The sequence below is a fragment of the Carya illinoinensis genome, chromosome 1 (genome assembly GCF_018687715.1).
Source record: "Carya illinoinensis cultivar Pawnee chromosome 1, C.illinoinensisPawnee_v1, whole genome shotgun sequence".
NCBI classification, from domain to species: domain Eukaryota; kingdom Viridiplantae; phylum Streptophyta; class Magnoliopsida; order Fagales; family Juglandaceae; genus Carya; species Carya illinoinensis.
Genome location: NC_056752.1, coordinates 43,187,000 through 43,202,657, shown reverse-complemented (window position 1 = coordinate 43,202,657; position 15,658 = coordinate 43,187,000). Strand labels below are relative to the sequence as shown.

The following is a 15,658-nucleotide window of genomic DNA, read 5'->3' as shown; positions in this document are numbered from 1 at the left end:
AACCTTCTCTTCTTGGAAATGATGTCTTTCAGGAATTTGACATAGTTTGGCATTTGTTCCAAGGCATCTGCAAAAGGAATATTAATGTGAATTTTCTTAAAAATATCCAAAAACTTAGAAAATTGCTTATCTAGTTTTTGCTTTTGAAAACGCTGAGGGTAAGGAAGTGGAGGAGCAAGAATAGGAGGATTGTCAGGAAATGAAATTGTAGGAGGCAAGTCGGTCTCCTCTAGTGTATCATTGACAATCTCCTCTTCTTCCACTTGATCTTTGCTTTGGCCATTGTTCGCAGCGGTAGGAGTGGACTTGCTCTCCTTTAATGGTGCCCTCTCAATTTCTTTTCCACTCCTAAGTGTGATGGCCTTGCATTGTTCCTTTGGATTCACTTCAGTGTTGCTAGGAAAAGCTCCTCTTTGTTGGGCATTGATGGTAGTGGCTAGTTGCCCAATTTGCACTTCAAGATTCTTCATAGTGGCTCCCATATTGCTACAATGAGTCTCAATGTTGTCCAACCTTGAATCAGTCTTTTTAAACCTTGCATTAGTCTCTTGAACAAAGGAAACCATGGCATCCTCAAGTGACATCTTCTTCTCGCTTGGTTGGCTATCAAATCCGGAAGGATGTTGAGGTTGCAACACATTCTTGGTATTTCCATATGACAAATTCTCATGATTTCTAAGCCCTGGATGATAGTAATTTGGCATAGGATTACTACGATAATTGTAGTTCCGATTGTTGACATATTGAACTTGTTCTTGACTCGCCTCATTGCTTGGAACTATCATGCTTGTGGATGCAACATATTCTGTACTTTGTGGTATCCTTTGTGTTGTCAAGGCTGAAATCTGATGAGATAGAGTAGCTACTTGAGCAGAAAGAGCTGCTATCGGCTCCAAGTCATGAATTCCAGCAACCTTTTTAGCCAAAGTCCTCTCAGTTGGCCATTGATAGTTGTTTGAGGCCATTTCCTCCAAAAGTGCAGTAGCACCTTCAGCTGTCTTCGACATCAGAGTTCCACCAGAAGCAGCATCAACTATAGTTCGAGTTTGCCCATTTAACCCATTATAGAACATCTGACCTTGCAACCAATCTGGCAATCCATGTTGTGGGCAACGTCGAACCAAGTCTTTATACCTCTCCCAAGCTTCATAGAGTGACTCAAAATCATTTTGCTTGAACTGGCCAATCTCACTCCTGAGTTGGGCTGTTTTTGTAGGAGGAAAGAATTTAACAAGAAACCTCTCAGCCATGTCTTGCCAACTAACGATGCTTCCCGGTTGTAGAGATTGTAGCCAACCTCTAGCCTTGTCCCTCAAAGAGAAAGGAAACAATCTCAGTCTAATGGTGTCTTCAGTAACACCATTGATCTTCACAGTGTCACAAATCTCCAAAAACATAGCCAAATGAATATTGGGATCATCCAGTGGCGATCCGCTGAATTGAGCCTGCTGCACCATGCTAATCAAAGCTGGTTTGAGCTCAAAGTTGTTGGCATTGATTGGCTGGCGCATTATGCTCGAGTAATTTCCATTCACAACTGGCCGCACATAGTCCTTCAAGGTGCGTGGTAGTACCTCACGATCTTCTTCAGCCATAGCTAGTATCTTATTTCTTCTTAGTGATCTAAGAGTTCTTTCAATCTCCGGATCAACAGGAATAATGTCACGAGATCTAGTACAGCGCATCCAATGTCAAAAACACACCTGTAGAACAAATTAAAACAAAATTCTAAATTAAAACCAAGATTACTTTGTATCGATATTGACAAAAAGAATAAGAATAAATCAATCCCCGGCAACGGCGCCAAAAACTTGACCGGTGCAAAACTGCAAGTGCACAGTATCGTAATTTTATAGTAAAGTAATAAGTAGAGTATCGTCCTCAGGGATTGGTACCTTACTCTTGCCAAATACCAAAATTATACTAATCTCAATTTTATCTAGAGGAATCGCTAAGGTTTTTGTAGTTGCAAATAAACTTAGATCAACTCAAAGAGAAATAAGCAAAGAAAATAAAACTGACTTTCAAAGATCAAATTCAATAGGGAAGAAAACTTCTAGGAAATCAATTTCACCATAATTCTTCACTATGCTTTTCTCATCCAGCTAATTTAACTTAAACCTCTTTTGTCTATTAGCAAATCTCTAATTCATCCAAAAGCCTCTTTCGATAGTCAATTGGAAGTGATTCTAGTTTATCAATTCACACAAGAGTATGCAAATTAAATAATCAAGAACGCAATAAGACCAATGATTTAATTACTACACAGGTTCATACAAGTCTTTCGATCTCTATACTTACCTATGCTGAAATATCCAAGATCTACCCTATGATTCCCTCTTTCGATAGCAAATCACAAGATTAATAATCATCTAATCAATGGCCAGTTAATTAGAAGCATTAAACTCAGAATAAATCAGATAAACAAAGAGAGAATTGCATTAAATTAGCATGGACAAACAAGCATAGTTCGGAAATAGGTTACATCGTTTTCCTAGAATAAAGAAAATTTAGCTCATGCTAGAAATGGAATTCAACATAAATGAATTCACCATAATTGTTCTGAGAAGATGGGAAGAAGAAAATAAACACTGAAAAATCCTCCTTGCAGCCTCAACTCGTCGTCAAAAGCTCAAGGGAACGATTCAACGCTTTTCTCCCGTCCGTGCTCGTGTATGAATCCAACGTACGTGCAATAAATTGGAATTCCGTCTCCAAAACAAATGATTTGAATCCCTCTAGCTATGTTTTTCTCTCCCAAAGAGTGTTCTCTAGTCAAAACTCGCGGCTCTAGAGTGAAAAATGGCTTTTATATGGTCCCACGGCGGAAAACCTAAAATCTGTCAAAATACGATGTTCGCTCGAGCGGGGTGTCGAGCGCGCGTCGAGCGTTCGACTCTGCCTGATTTCGCTCGAGCGTCCTATCGAGCGCACATCGAGCGTTCGACTCTGCCTGATTTCGCTCGAGCGGCCAATGTCTTTGCTCGAGCGATCTTCGTTTTTCAGCAACCCGCTCAAGCTCCCTGTCGAGCGGCAGTCGAGCGTTTGAATCTGCCTGAATTCGCTCGAGTGGCCAAAAGCCTCCACTCGAGCGAACTTGTAAAATCTGCAATATGAAATTTTGCAAGCCATCACTTGCCAAATACAACGGCGGTTCCATGTCAGAAATTGACACTTATAATGATAAATGCTAAAAATTGGTATTCATCAATGATGAGCAACACCAAGTCCCTCCAAGAGGGTAGTTTGATCAAGAAGAATATTCAGTGGCAAAAGGAAAACGTTCTTATACAAGGAGTTCTCAAGGCGTGAAGTATTCTTTATGTTACTCTGTTTTTGGTTTGCCATCTTAATATATGCGCGCACTTGTGGGAGGACGCTCTGCTTGCTGTACTCCTTGATTGTGTTTAATATCTATCGTGATATCTAATGAAGAGGGACCTCAGGGATCCACAATCAAGACACAAGGTGACAAGGTGTAATGCCTCGGTCCCGGAGGTCCAGAGAGTTAGCTCTTATTACTAAGTATCAACTCCAATATCACAAACTAAATAATCCAAAAAACTTCATAAAATATTAATTCATTTGCTCAATCCAAATATCCATATTCCTCTACAGAAATGGTAACCAAAATCTGCAATAAAATATAATAACAACCTCACAAAGACTCCAATTTCCCATAACTCGGCGTACCAAAATAACCACCAAAGGTAAACAATCCTACAAATTATGATCTTCTAAAAATAAAAATAAAAATAAAAATACTTGTACCCTTAGCCTTATCATATATGATCATCGAACTTTTTCAAAACTTTCTACTAGTGTTTTCGAGCTGAACCATCAAAATATCTGAAAAATGTTATGGAGATAAGGGGTGAGTTATCAACAACTTAGTAAGCAGGGGACATATAAGAGTACAAACATGAGCATTTACAGAGTACAATATATAGAACAAAATATTTTCAAGGATTATCATGTAGAACAAAACATATTTTCAAACATAATAGAGCGTTGATTTTAAGACTCATAAAACCCATAAGTACTTTGGTATAAGATAACCTGAGCATCATCATCATATCAAAATAGAACACCTCACAAAGTAGAAACCATGTTTAACCCCCGTGGTAAGGTTGTGCTATCTCTGGTGGCCAAACCGGGTAGAGACAGAGATGAATATTCCTCTTATTACTCTCGGAGCCCTAAGTGTGCATACAGGAAAGACCATATAAAAACCACTTTGTTTCCAAAGTGGGTGCACTCAAAGACAGGGAAGTTGGTACCAACCCAAACAAGGCAGAGCAGAGACAGAGTCAGATACAAAATCAGTACACCATGCCAAAGGTTTTCTAGATGCCATATCAAAGAAAATAGAGTACCGAAACATATTAAGATAATTCCCACATTCTGAAAATAAAAGTTAGAGAATCTTTCTAAATCAATACACAATTTTTCAGATTTTCAACATCGCTCTTTTTCACATTTCAGAGACATCATAACAAAAATATAGCTTATATATACACAATGCATGTCAGAAAATATTTTTCCTTTTTTCATATAGATTTCATGAGTAATGAAAATAAATGACCGATGTTGTATTTTTTTCAATTCTTACTTCATAACAAAAACATGCAAAATTTTCATAAAGTCAACCTTAGTCTTAATAATTCGTATAAAATCTAGCATAGGAAACCTGCTTACCAGGACTTTTTTGGCTTCTCTAAATTTTTCACAACAGTAATGAACGAAGAATCAATCGTTACCCATAAAATAGTCACGTACTCTAATAAATTTCCAATTGAACACGTATATCAAAGCTTAAACCTGAAATACTAAGTAATTTATTTAAAAAATAATAATAATTTACAACTCTCGTAACCCTAAAATATCATCACTTCACAAAATTCTTGATGTTCACTTATTATTCACTTAACCTAATTCTCAAGTATTCACAAGGTTTATTTAAAAAAAAAAATCAAAATATAACCCATTTAAAAAAATGAAAAATCGTTAAAGTAAAAATATTACCTGACCCAAAAATAATTACGGTCCAAGCCCAAAATAAAAGAGTTAACTCAAACCAATAGAAAATAATAATAATAATAATAATAATAATAATAATAATAATAATAATAATAATAATAATAATAATAATAATAATAATTAAGCCCAAAAGAAAATAATCAGAAACTCTAAATTTGCCAAGTTCACTAACTAGGGGTAATAAGGGAAAAGATCCCACTAGGCTTACGAAGGCTTTTAGAACAAAAAAAATATTATAACATGCAGAAGCACCAAGAGAGAAAAAGCTGGGCGGCAGTAGTTTGAAGAGGCTTACACTAAGGCAGCAAATGTGACCAAGCGAGACACTGGGTGATCAAGTCAGAACCCCAGTGGCTAGAACTCTAGGTGCTTGAGCATGAAAGAGAGAGAGAGAGAAAGAAAGATATGGTTAACGAGAGAAAAACATGAGAATGTAAGAGGAAGAGACAAAGGCTTACGATGAGTGGTTGGGAACTTACGGAGGGGGAAGGCCATGCTCTGCTTTGGGAAGCAAATATAGAGGGTATTCTGCATGGCTAAGTGGTGGCTTCTGATATGATGGACTCACGGTAGTGGTGGTTTGTAATGCCTAGGGTGAGGGAATAAATGCCCTATTTTGAGAAGCCAAAAACAGGGGCCTTTCGGTGATGGCTAACGGTGGTTCCACGGGGTATACGGTTGGGTTACGGTGATTAGGGGCTAGCGACCATGGGGTGGCTTTCCTAAGATGGAGTGGTGGCACGGGAGGAGACGTGCATGGTGTGGAGTCTGGAAGTTGCTTCTCATGGGGTTGGGTTTTGGTGCAAGGTTTGGGCTTTTAGGGTGATCGGGCAGGGACCATTTCAAATATTTGGGCTTACACTTTGGGTAGCCTAAAAAATTAATAAATGAGTTTTTTTTGAAGTTTGAGCCTTGACTCGACCTCTAAAAAAATAAACGAACTTGTTCAAAAAAAATATCTCGACCTATAAAAGATTTTTAACTTAAATAATAAAGCTAAAGGAAATCTTAATTTACCAAAAGAGATATTTTAGGCCTGTAGTCTATATTTTAAAAAGATATTTGAAAACTGAAATGGCCCTTTCGCACACATAAATAATAATAATAATAAATTTTGAAAACAACTTGGTACTAGACCTAAGTGCTACACAAGGAAAAGAGTTTACCCCTTTGGTGATGATGCCAAGCTCAAGTTCTTTAAGCCTGGATTTCATTGCAAGTTATTGCAGCCACGTCTTGATCCAGTATTTTTCCTTTCTGACTGTTTCTTGCGTTGATCGACAGATGTCAATGTTGTGCTGAAACATGAGCTTGTCAACAAAGTTGTTGAAGCAAAGTCAATGTGACAAACCGTTTTTCAAGTCTTTGTTGCAACCACTCATTCTTCTTGTAAACCATTGAAAATCTCTGCTCCTAATCTCTAAGACATTTCCTAGATGGGACATGATGTGAATTATTATCATTGTAAGGAGGATTTTTTTGGTCACGAGTTGCGGGTCTCAATTAATCTTATGCTATCCACTCAATACATGAAGAATAAAACTCACAACATCGATAAGGTTCTTTGCAGCAACCGAAGTGCCTTATCGCTCAAGTTATGTATGGGGTTTGTTAAGGTACAAAGTTACATTGATTCTCTCTTTTCCCATATTGATTCTTGAAAGTTAGTTAAGATTCAGAATTTCGAGGCTCATATTATAACAATTCAACACTATTGAAAGATAAGATGTGAGTCAAATTTTGGATCATCAAGTATTAACCCTAACTTCAATATTTATTAAGTCAGACTTGAACATCTTAAATAGAATGTTATACCTTAGGGCATCCCGTCCACATCCTAGGATGCCCTTCCTCAAAGAGTTTGTTAAATGAATGGTCAACCATTATTCCTTGCCAAAATTCATACATATAACAGTTCAATCTTTTGTTTTCCTTCAGAGTTAAACCTTTACAAGTCAAGTTCTTAATATAAAACTCTATACTATTTATTCAAAACATTTTCTTTCTTGTTATCTAAGACATCTCAAAATTTTTGTTGGCATTTGGGATGAATATTCTTTTTATTAGGACTTGCCATGTAAATGTTACAGGTTTCACTAAAGTATGGTTGCTTACCTTTTTTGTTTGACACCTTTTTAATTTTACACCAAGATATGCGGGGTGGGTTGGTGGCCCCTCGCACTCAGCTTCTTATTTGCTTAAAAAGCTTGCCCAACTACTTGGGCCGGGCAGATGTGATGGGTGGTCCAGATGCGGGGCCTTGCCCAACAGACCTAGCCTAGATAGTGGAAAACCATAGGTGTTCCTCAAGTCATGTTTGAGCCGGAATTTAGACCCCATCTCCACTATAGAACTCAATGAATCCTTAAGCTCTTTCATGTTCAGATTCAAACCCAATATCTATTGCCAAACCACTTAAGAGTAATCCAAGGACCATTGAGCCACTACCTTTAAGCGGCTCCATATACGTATATTAAAAGTTTGCTGTAGAAACTTTGTAGGTGTTCATTCATATATACATATATACACGGAGCTATGATTGATATGTTAAATCAAATTGATACGTACTATATATAAAATAGAGCAGTGATCGATATATATATGGATACAGACCCATACAAGGATGGTATCATAGTGTGCACGTCACCCAATCAAAAGTGGAATTTTAAGCTAATAAACTACTCAGTGCCAACGTGGCATGCCACATCAATATTATTGTTGATATGGCAGTACCACGTACGTCAGCTAGCTATATATGTGTCTGTTGGATTTACCCACACATATATTTGTTTGTGCATGCATGCCGTGTCGTGGTTGTATGGTCTTTAACACGAGGGCATAATTAGTTACTTACGCGTACGTAGCATTTTTTCGTTTAATAGGCACTTTCGTACGCGTAGCACTAAATCGTGAATTACGTAGATCAAATATATATTATATAGACATGATATTATTGATCCGGGGCAAAACTTAAATTATAACTTATTAAATATTAAACTACGTATACGTACTCTATTTTTTCGTTCGACCAAGCTTGTCACATTAAAAACATATCATAATTATGTACATGATACATGATATATAGCCCGCGCGTTGGCCATGTTGACATTCATGTGTTCCCGATTACAAGATCACTATATAGTCATTCAATCAATCATGAAAACCTTGAGATAATTAACGTGTGACACGGCCATTGACATAATGTGACACCCAAATTCAAAATTATATATATTGGGCTTGCCCCATTTAACTACTCTGTTGAGTCTAATTGAGACGAGTAATTAACAAAGATATATGTATTTCCCTTTGACATGAACTTCAAACTTTAAATTATATATTGCGGTAAACACGGACATGCATCAATTCAAACGTGGAACACCATGTATATATCCCCGGCCCTTTGCTCGGAAAAAAACACTTTAGTCAACACGTAAGCCTCTAAAGCCCACAAAACATGCATCACGTACTGCACAAGGAGACTACTAGTACAACTCTGTCACTATATAAGAATAATATCATACCTCCTAGCTTTCACAATTCTCATAAACGTCCGTCCTCAAGCACCCAAAGGCCAGCTAGCTCCTCCTAGCTTTCACAATTCTCATACACATCTATCCACAAGCACCCAAAAGCTAGCTATCTTGTTCATGTACTAATTAGATCAAGTACCTTTCATAAACTAAGCTGCAAATCTTTCTTCGAAATTACTTATAAAGTTCATAAACCTTCACTCTCTCAATCGAAGATGAACTTCCGCACTACTATTTTGATCATTTTTGTCATCTCCGTAGCCATCTTGAGGTGCAACGTGGAGGCAACTAGGATATTGAGTGAGGATTTGGGTAGCTCTAATTATCAAGCTGTACAGACATACGAGAAGGCAAAGTACACCATGTCATGGTGGCTGCAAAGATTGCCAGCTGGCCCTAGTAATAAAGGCGAAGGTAACTAGTAACTTTCATTAATGGATCAAGTTCCTATATGAACTTTAAGAGTCTCAAGTTCGAACAGCAATATGAGAAAATCTTCTTCCATTTCATTCTGTTTAGATGTACGTACGAGCAGCTTATACTATTGCCAAGTACTACAAGCTTTAGTTACGCCAATAAAAGATTGAGGAATGATTTATATTATATATATATACACTCTCGTTTAGACTTATAAATATTTTTTGGATTTGCAATATTTTTTTTGTTGTACGTAGGTTTAGTCCTTGATTAATTGGCTTGTAATTTTCAATATGAAGATAATAGACTTATTCAAGTTTATCATTGAAGATTTGTTATATCCCTACCTACATTAGCTTGTAATTCTCTTATGCAATTTTTTTTGCACATACTTGTATAGAGATTATCCTTTCTCTCGCGTGCACATATACACACATATACACATTTAAGCAATGGTATATATACACTACACTCTCATCCCGCTATATAAAATATGACATTTTTATTATCCTTGGATAATTTTTTAATTTTTTAAAGAAAAAATATAAAAATTGATAGGCAATGCCACCTTATTATAATATGATGAAAGAAAAATGTGAGTAAAGTATATAGAATTTTCTTACATTTTATATCACTTTTTTTCTTTTTGACAAGAGATTATCCCAATAAAATCGTGCAACAATGGGCCGAGTAACCCGATAACGTTCCTGCTAGCTGAACCCAATATTTGGAGGATGGGCTGAGGGTTTTAGCTGACAAAAATTATTGGGCTCGGCTACGGTTAAATTTAAGGGCCATGATGTTTAATTTCAAACGGGACTTTTAATTAGGTTCATTGAAATGCAAATACCCGAACGTGCACTCGAAGGACTTGCTATTTACTATTTGGTACCCAACGACCACTCAGTCACCAATCTTGATGGTATGACTAGTTAACTAAAGTTCTAATTAATTAAGAAAAATGCTATTTGCACACGGCGTGGTGTACCCTTCACGTACACGCGTCCACGTGGCTTAGTTAATAAAATGGTGCGTTGCATTTTATTAAACCCTTTCTGTGCAAATAGTATTTTTGAACTGCATCGAGGATTACCCCTTCTTCGTTCTGTCTCCCCTCTTCCTTCACATACAAAAGTCGGATGAAATTAGGACTAGACGACGGCTGACTCAGGTAAACGATTGTTCAACGACGGCTGCCTCCATACTTCTCTCGTCGTCGATTCCAGAAGCTTTGCGAAACCCATTTGAAAACCAGAATTTTCCTGCACCTTCACGCTGCAGAAAACACCCATTTGAAGAGCGATTGCGCGAAACCGATTGTTTAGCGATGGAAGAAATTTCCTGCACCTTCGCACTTCCTCCATGGAACCCTCAATCACTTCAACCACATCTTCGAAGTTATTTGCTTTTATAAGTACACGTGCGTGTTCCGACATTTTAGTTGTTTCAACTGCATAGACCTTCCTTGCACCTGCTTGTGCCGACCAAATAGCAAGAATACCATTGCCAGTTCCCACATCCAACATAGTCTTCTCCACAAATTCACCAAATTAATCAGAAATATATCCCAAAGGCAACGACATGCTACAATTAAAAGAAGTAATACTTCAAAAAAAAAAAAAAAGGACCATTACTCCCGAGAAAAGCCAAGAACCCAAACTTCTTTTTTATCCTTTTAAAGGTATGATTCCCATGGGTTTTGTTATAAAACAATAAGAGGGCGCGCACACATTTACAAATGAAGACCATCCTAATTAAGGGTTGAGCTTTATGCAGAGTGAAATTGCAGTTCCATATGATTGCATTCAACTAGAGAACGGAATTGAAGTAAGCGTCCATGAGGACTCGGTTAGAGAGCATCTCCTTCTGGTGGTAGAGAAAGGCGTAGGTGCAGAAATACTGGGCAAAATCCATGCCCTTGTCCACCGCAGTGGCGCTATGATCCCCGCCCACGACGCTGTTTTGAAAGCTACCTATGTCCGATACTCACACTACCTTCTTATTCACAGAGAGAGAGAGAGAGAGAGAGAGAGAGAGAGAGAGAGAGAGAGAGAGAGAGAGAGAGAGAGAGAGAGAGAGAGAGAGAGAGAGAGAGAGAGAGAGAGTGTGTTTTTTTTTCTTTTTTTATAATATATTGGCTGACGTGGCATTAAACCACGTCAGCGGTTCCGCAGCGGGTACCTATAGCAGAACTGATTAATTAATGCCTTATACTTTCTTATTAGTTCGGTGGTAGGTAGTATGCGTGTATCAAAAGCTTGCACGAGAATCCTCAAGTAGTGTGTAAGATTTGAATTTTAAAATTTATATTCTAAATTAAATTATACTATGTAAGTAGTGTGTAAGATAAAAATTTTAAAATAGAAATACTTATCATTTATATATTAAATCAAATTAGTATATGTATACTAGAGAGTGATACAGGTAGGTACGGACGCACAAACAATATACACGTCACGCAATCAAAAGTGAGACTTTAACCTTGACTAGTAAATGCCATCGTGGTATACAACATCAGTTATGATTTAAATATATATGCCAAAACCATAGTGCGCCAGCTCAAGCTCGTGCTTACTTCAATTTTGTTTAATATATATAAATGATGTTTATTCTTCCTACACTACACATCGATCAATATATAATTTTTTATTTTTATTATTCCATTTAAATGTATATATTTAAATATTAATCATGTGTATATTTAATAAAAAATAATACAAATGATAAATCATACGGCGAGGTGTGGTGTAAGGGATTTACCCACACATATATATTTGTTAGCTCATGTCGTACGTGTCATGGTTGTTTGGCCTTTAATTAACACGAGTGCATAATTACTTACGCGTAGGAACTTTTCTCTTGGGAGGCACTTACGCGTAGCATTAATAAATCGTGTATTAAGTAGATGAAATATATATAGACATATTCAGGGCCAAAACTTAAATAAATTATATATTAAACATTCAATTACGTACTCTCTTTAATTTTTCGTTTCAACAATATCACATTAAAATCAAAGTACTCTCTTTTTTTGGTTCCAACAAAATGATCATCACATTAAAAAGATCACCGCATTTGCATGATACCACGTAATGTAGCCCATCGGCCATATTGACATATATTGTGATTAGGGATGTAAATTGGTTTGGTCTGGTTTGGTAGTGATGGACCGAAATTAGATGATAATAAATTAGATAAAAATTACATCATTAACTTATATAATTATTATATAAAAATAATATATTAAATTATTGAAAATATTTTAAAAATATATATAAGAGTTTGGTCTGGTCTAGTCCAAAATTTATAAATCCTGATATTGGATTGAGTTTTTTTAATCCATAATTTATGAGACCGAGACAGGCCAGTTTGGAATTTGGTCCGATCCGATTTCGACCAAATGGTTTGGTCCAGTCGATTTTTCTGGTCTGAACCAAACTTCTTATGCGCATTTACACCCCTAATTGTGATCCTAATTACAAGACTATATATATATATAATGAGTCAATCATGCAAACTTTGAGATAATTATAATTAACGTGCTACACGGCCAAAGCCAAATTATATATGGGACTTGCCCTAATAATATTAATAGGAGTATAGAATATAGCAAGCCCAGTCAATGCAGCCGTTGACATAGTTAACCACCGAGACTCGTGACACCCAAAATCAAAATTATATATAAAGATTCGGTATCATATATATACGTGTCGCTAATCATGATGCATGATGATCTTCATCAATCTTGAATGTCAAACTTGACGATCAAAAAGAGGTCAGACACCATAAATACGCTACCATTCGTCCAAGTAAATAAAATGAAAAACAATAACACAGATCAATATAGTTGATCTTCAATACTAATCGATCATGTTTGTAATTTTATAGTTTTATATATATTGTCAATTAAGCTTAGTTTTGTATCGATTTCTATATATGCTTGCATAATCGCGCCAATTCATATATATGTTTTAAGAGTTTTGTTACATACAATTAAAGTAGTTTATTAATCTGAATATTAATACTGATTTCTTTATATTCAAAATTTAAATTAGTACTATTTTCAATAAAAATTACTTTTTGACCAATCACATTAGATTAATGTACATATTAGTACGCAGTTATATTTACAACTAGCTAAATTTTTTCATGTTTTAATAGTATAACTAGATATATAAGTTTATTTTCAATAAATCAAGACAATAATCATGGACGTCAATGACATCAAAGCTCATTACAATAGGGAAGAGATCATGTAATTACTGTCTATTTACGACAAAAACCATTAAATATATATATATATATATATATATATATATATATATATATATTCTATATATATAACCTTGATCAGTACTATCTCGTGATTGTAAGTATGAGATCATCGAGATCAGAACACTCACTTTTACAAAATTAACCCATTGAACGAGCAATTTATAATAAGTAATATGATTAATATTCAATATGCAGTAATCTGCAAGATGCAAAAGCTAGCCTTTAATTATTTCGGAAAGGGTGATAAGTACTTAATTTACATCTTGGAAAAAGAAAAAAGCCAAAAAAAAGATCTAGCTTATTAATTAGTTGTTTGTTCAAGTTTTCAACGGGTTGTTGTAAAAGGGAGTTTTCTGATCTCAATGTCTCATGCTTAATTACTATTAGAGAGTTAATTGAAGTAATTTTCAATTAATTCTCTAATACTTACAATCACGAGATAGTACCACTGAAGGTTATATATATATATATATATATATATATAATGAACATATATTTATTAAGAAAAATTCTATACACCATACTACCATCTTACTTTCATTTCATTAAGTAAAATATGATATATTTATCATATATTTATTAATGGTTTTTGTCGTAAATATATAGTATTATGATCTCTTCCCTATTGTAATGAGCTTTGATGTCATTGACGTCCATGATTATTGTCTTGACTTATTGAAAATAAATGTATATATCTATATAAACGATTAAAACATATATATGAATCGGCATGGATCGATTATATATGCGAGCATATATAGAAATCGATACAACCTAATTAAGCTTAATTGACAATATATATATTTAACGATAAAACAAAGATCGATTAGTATTAAAGATCAACTATATATATTGATCTGTGCGTTAGTGTTTTTTTTCATTTTAATTACTTGGACGAATCGTACGTATTTATCGTGTTCGATCTCAGCTTTTTGATCGTCAAGTTCGGCATGTTGCGCCTAAAGCTGCCCAGAAATGACACCCACAATAGATAGAGACAATATTTAAGTGGTTCGGCAATTTGCCTACATCTACTGAGCGGAAACACTATATTCAAAACAACTCTATCTCAAATGGCACACTACACACACTTCTCTTGCTTCTCTCTCTCAATGGGATGAATTTCCCTTCATATGACCTCTCCTATTTATAGGAGAAGCTCAACCCTTCTCCCTCCACATATGTGCTGGAATGCACAAGCTAGACACTCAATTAAAGCACTTAGTGAGGAATATCATCATGTGAATTGGACACCACCAACACATGGGCACACATAGTGGATGGCACACATGGGGTGGGTGGATGGCACACATGGGGTGGTCCCTCAACAATCACCCCCTCCACCCAAGTGTGCCACATTAGGATACTGCATTTTGTATCCTTCCAATGATTTCATCCCTTTATCGAAATGTTCGCTTGCCATGAGAGATCTCCGCTACCAAATGCGCCCTAAGGCGCCAATGCACCCGTGGGTGCTCAGCAGTATGAGATATTAATCAAGTCCAAACAGTGTTGGAACTTGATCCCGGTGACGACTTTTGTCAACATATCTGCTGGATTATCTTCAGTGCCAATCTTCTGAAGTAGAATGTCCCCTTCTTCCAATATCTCACGTACGAAGTGGAAACGGACATCTATATGCTTTGTTCGAGAGTGATATACTTGATTCTTGGCCAGATGAATTGCACTCTGACTGTCACAGTAAACGGTAACCTCTTGCTGCTTAAAGCCCAAGTCTGTTACCAATCCCTGTAACCAAATGGCTTCTTTCACGGCTTCTGTTACAGCCATGTATTCAGCCTCAGTTGATGATAGTGCAATTGTTGACTGCAAAGTTGATCGCCAACTAACTGGTCCTCCAGCCATAGTGAACACATATCCAGTTGTCGATCGGCGTTTATCAAGATCACCTGCATAGTCTGAGTCAACATACCCAGTTACTAGACTATCTTCACTCTTCTCGAACTTCAAACCAACATCTACGGTTCCTAAAATGTACCGTAGAATCCACTTAGCCGCATGCCAATGAGTCTTTCCAGGATTATGCATATAGCGGCTAATTAAGCTAACGGCCTGGGAGATATCAGGTCGTGTACACACCATGGCATACATTAAGCTTCCTACAACACTTGCATATGGGACATTTCTCATGTAGTCCCGCTCTTCATCAGTTTTAGGAGACTGCAATGCACTGAGCTTGAAATATGGGGCCATTGGAGTACTCACCGGCTTCGTCTTTGAGTCGATGTTGAAGCGTTGCAGTATTCTCTTCAGATACTGCTTCTGAGTAAGGTGAACTATACCTTTCACCCTATCTCTGCTGATCTCCATCCCCAGTATTCTTCGAGCTTCTCCCAGATCTTTCATGTCAAACTCACGACTTAATTGAGTTTTTA

General features: G+C 36.4%; 1 non-coding gene across 1 annotated transcript; it reads left to right on the top strand.

The window, feature by feature from the left end:
* Positions 1–1,095: 1,095 nt before the first annotated feature.
* LOC122293573 lies at positions 1,096–1,202 on the top strand. Its single transcript, XR_006237306.1, has one exon. It is a non-coding gene; the product is annotated as a small nucleolar RNA R71 (small nucleolar RNA).
* Positions 1,203–15,658: the final 14,456 nt, after the last annotated feature.